This window comes from Microcebus murinus, chromosome 5 (genome assembly GCF_040939455.1).
Source record: "Microcebus murinus isolate Inina chromosome 5, M.murinus_Inina_mat1.0, whole genome shotgun sequence".
Taxonomy (NCBI): Eukaryota; Metazoa; Chordata; class Mammalia; order Primates; family Cheirogaleidae; genus Microcebus; species Microcebus murinus.
This window is the reverse complement of record NC_134108.1, coordinates 38,713,461-38,717,897: the sequence shown is the minus strand read 5'-3', so window position 1 is coordinate 38,717,897 and position 4,437 is coordinate 38,713,461. Positions and strand designations below refer to the sequence as shown.

Sequence of the window (4,437 nt, the reverse complement as noted above, 5' to 3'; positions counted from 1 at the left end):
CATATGGTGTAGAAAATATTTCATGTTACTGAGATATTTGCATCTATAAAGAGCCTCAGGGTGATTGATCATCTTTTATCTCTCTTCCCATTTCTAATTTTTGTTTTTTCTACATTGTTTTTTGATTAGTTTATAAAGTTTATAGTTTTTCCTTAAAAATTCATAGCTCAAGTTTATTGATTCTACTTACTTCTGACTTTCAAATGCTGGATTTTTAGTTTAATATCTGTAGGGTTCTCTCCTAGAGTTTATTTTCTTGTATTTTTACACTTTTTTTTGTACATCTTTTCTTTTTTTTGCATGTGTGTGTGAGGGTGTCTTCCAGAAAGAACCATAAAACCTGCTAGACAAATTCTAGAAGAGGTATAATGCTTCCCCTGACTTTTTGAGTTGAATACATGGTTTGTACATTTACATTCTTTCAGTCTCTTTTGAATATTAAAAACATTATGTATAATCTTATTATTCTTAACAGTCTCATAATAATATATTCTAATTATTTTAATTGACAAAAATGATGTACACACATATTTATGGTGTACATATTTTGAAATTATGTATACATTGTAAAATGGCTACATCAAGCTAATTACCGTATGCATTACTTCACATGTTTATCATTTATTTATGATGAGAAGACTTAAAATCTATTCTTTTAACAAATTTCAAGTATACAATACATTGTTATTAACTCCAATATCCATGTTGTGCAATAGATCTCTTGAATTTACTCCTCTTGTCTAACTAAAATTTTGTATCTTTTGACCAACATCTTTCCAATTGCCCTGCCTCCCTCTACACCATCCCCTGGTAACCACTACTCTACTTTGGAGTTAATATAAGGAACTCGCATTGCTCAGCAACAAGAGAATAAATAACTCAATTAAAAAATGATAAAGGAGCTGAATAGATTTCTCTCAAGAAGTCATAAGAATGGCTAACAAGTATATGAAAAAATACTCAACATCATTAATCATCAGAGAAATGCAAATTAAAACCACAATGAGATCACCTTATACCTGTTAAAATGGCTATTATCAAAAAGATAACAAGTGTTGGTACAGATGTGAAGAAAAGGAAACTCTTGTATACTGTTGGTGGGAATGGGAATTAGTGCAGTCATTATGTTGATATGTATTTCACAAGTTTTTTTGTTTGCTTCTTTGCTTGTTTGTTTGTTGTTGTTGTTTTTACTAATTTCTTTTTTCTATTCCAAGATCTCATCCAGGATACCACACTATATTTAGTCATTGTGTCCCCTTAATCTCTTGTCTGAGACAGTCTCTCAGTCTTCCTTTGTTGTTTATGATCTTGACATTTTTAAGTTTAATACATTGAATATCCATCAGGTATTTTGTAGAGTGTTCCTCAGTTTGAGTTTGTCTGATGTTTCTCTCATGGTTATGCAGGAGACACGACTTCTTATTGGTGATGTTAACCTTCATCACCTGGGCATAGTGTTGGTCAGTTTTCTCCACTGTAAAGTTTCTTATCCCTCCTCTCTCCCTCTTCCACCCTCTCTATATTCTATTCTCTGGAAGCAAATCATTAAGAACAGTCCATATTTAAGATTGGGAAAAACTACGTTCCACCTCCTAGAAGGGGGATGTTTTTCACATTTAAGTATATTTTGAGATTTCTTTAATTTGTGCTTGACCTAAATTTTTGACTACACATTTTTTAAAAGGTTTTGTTGGTACGTATCATTTGATTTTATGGTTGGATTTTATTTTACATGCCAATGTGTCCCTCTTTGTCTTTTATCACAAGAATTTTTCAAGATTTTTATTGATTGATTTCTAATGGATGCTACTTGCTTCTGATTATGTTTATCAGAAATGCAGACTTATCAACCCTGGAAATGGCAGAGTTGCTTTGTATACTCAGCTGGGTGCACTTAGCTGTCTTCTCCTTGGCAGTTGAATTATCTGGATGGGATCAGCCTTTTTCACATATCACTGAAGTGAAAGGGGGCAATTTGAAACCTCTTTTGACAGGGTGAGTCATTTCTAAGCTAGGAATGTGACCTAAAAAAAAATCTCTTATTTTGCAACACCATAATCTTTCTGATTCAAATTTTAATAGTTACCATTTGTGTGTTTGGTGTTATCCTGGATGCTTTACATGTAACATTCTTATTTTGTCTTCCCAACATTCCTTAGGGGAAGCCTGTTCTTCCCATTTTACAGATGAGAAACCAAGCTCAGTGAAAAATTGTCTTTTCCTAGGAAATGGCAGAAGTTTAAAAACAAGCCCATCTGACTTCTTAACCTGTGTTCTTTTTTACTGCGCCAGATCCACCAGTAGACAGAAAAATCCCTGACAGCACATTCCTTCTGCTTCCTACCCCTTGATGGAGCTTTCCAAAATGTTACTGTTTATTTGTTTTAGTCTGAGTCAAATAAGCAATTGTAGTAAAGGTAGTGCAAAATCAGGAAGTGGTGGTATAATGCAGAAACACAACCAAGAAAGCAGAGTAGAAGTCCAGTGTGAAATTACAAGGAAAGAAGAAAGCCTACCTTAGATGCATTCAATTCAATAAACACTGGACAATCCCCTGCTGTATGGAGATCCTTGGAAAGGAACAAGGATGAATTAGACACAGTATTTGTATATTAGAAGCTCTCAGATTATAATAAATAAGCATGACTTGCATTTTATAAGAATGGGAATATCCAAAACATGAGACTATAGCATGAAAATAAGGATCATAGTCAGAGGGCTATGTCTTTGTTGGCATTTAAACACCATGCTCTGCCCTGAGTTAGTGATTCAGTTGGAAGGAATGGCTTCAAATGACATATTGTTTGATAGCCAAGAAATTGCAAATTTCAAAAGACTTAACACATTTTGTAGACCATTCAACTTCTCCCTAACATACAAGCAAGATATTTTTTTCAATTTTAAAATTACTCTATTTGCATACATTTTTGTAAAGTAGTCTATTCACAAGTCTTTCAGGAAATTACTGAACATTAGCTTGGCGTGTTAAAAGATTTCTAATATCATTGTCTTAATATTACCCACATAAAGTGATATAAGATTTTTTCCTCCCACTGTAAGAAATAAACTATCATTTTTTTTAAAGTAACATATTTCAAGGAAACACCATATTCTTAGTAATTCAGTTAGTGTTTGTAGAGTACAAGTTTACTTGGAAAAATTAAAACTTACTATATCATTTTCCAAAACTTGATATTAAATACTCAAATGTATGTTTAAATCTTAGCTTATAAAATGCACTTGAAACTAAAATGTTGCAGATTTGTTAAAATCAAAATCTTACGTATAATCTTCTATCTGATATGAAATACTGTATTTCAGATTTCAATAAGATTATCTTTAAATCTGGTATTTGTTCAAATGGTATTTGTTGAAAAATTGGACATTTTGTCACATATTATCTAATTTGGTGACATTAGAAGTTATACTGAGTTTCTTGTGTACAGTCTTTGTCTCTCTGCAAAACTCTGAAAACATTAAGATTTTTTAAATCTTAGTGTACTAAACTTTAAAAATTTATAAGTTCTATTAATGAAGGTAGGTTGAAAAGTACTGTATTTAGATCAAGGGACACGATGTGAAGCCTTGCCTTATGTTTTTATTACATCCCAAATTGCAACAAATCAAAAAAGATAAAACTTTACGAGACTATAGTTATTTCTTGTGAGACATTTGCTAGTAAAAATTGTTCTCTGCATTCATTTATCTTTATTTTTAGTTTAAAAGTTAAAGCCAAGCCAGGAAGAGGACAAGATGAGAAACCCCAAATCAAGGTAAACATTGTTTTAGTAAGGGAAATATTGTGAAATAAACCAGAAAGAACATTATCATGCTTGTCATCTAGGGGTCCTCCCACAACCCCCCCAAAACTTGCTTTACTTGTCTCTATATAAAGTAGATACTATTAGAGAAAATATTTCTGCATACTTGTCTTTCGGAAAAATGTGTTTCATATGGAATGTGTTTCTTTTTCTCATTTCCAGCTGATAGAAGTATGAAAGATATTCAGGCCTTGCCCAGATGCTGAACAGTTTTCTTAATTGATACTATAAAGGCTAAAAAGAAAAACTTTAGAAAGGGCTTACATTTGACAAGCACCCACACATTTAGGCACGTATCTGAGTTATCCAAGCCCCTTGAGTTTCAAGCTCATAGGAAAGTACTGTGAAGGTTTCATAAAATGCTCTATTTCTTCTTATTTTCAGCTGAGTAAAAGGGATTTCAGGGCTTTAAAAAATGTTAGTATTTTGACATCTTTGATTCCAGTACCAGCCGGCCAAAGAGCTTAAAAAATTCTGCTAAACTTGCATTTCATAGACGTGGCTAAAAAAATACAAATATAAAGTATTTGTAGAGAGGAGTCCAAAGTACAGGATTTAAAATATTTTTATTTTAGTCAAGTCTAGGAAAAAAGTTGATGGCCTGAAAGACAAA

At 32.3% G+C, this 4,437-nt stretch overlaps 1 non-coding gene across 1 annotated transcript; it reads right to left on the bottom strand.

Moving 5' to 3' along the window:
* Window positions 1-310: 310 nt before the first annotated feature.
* LOC142871272 (U7 small nuclear RNA) lies at window positions 311-374 on the bottom strand. The gene has a single exon (XR_012919524.1). It is a non-coding gene; the product is annotated as a U7 small nuclear RNA (small nuclear RNA).
* Window positions 375-4,437: the final 4,063 nt, after the last annotated feature.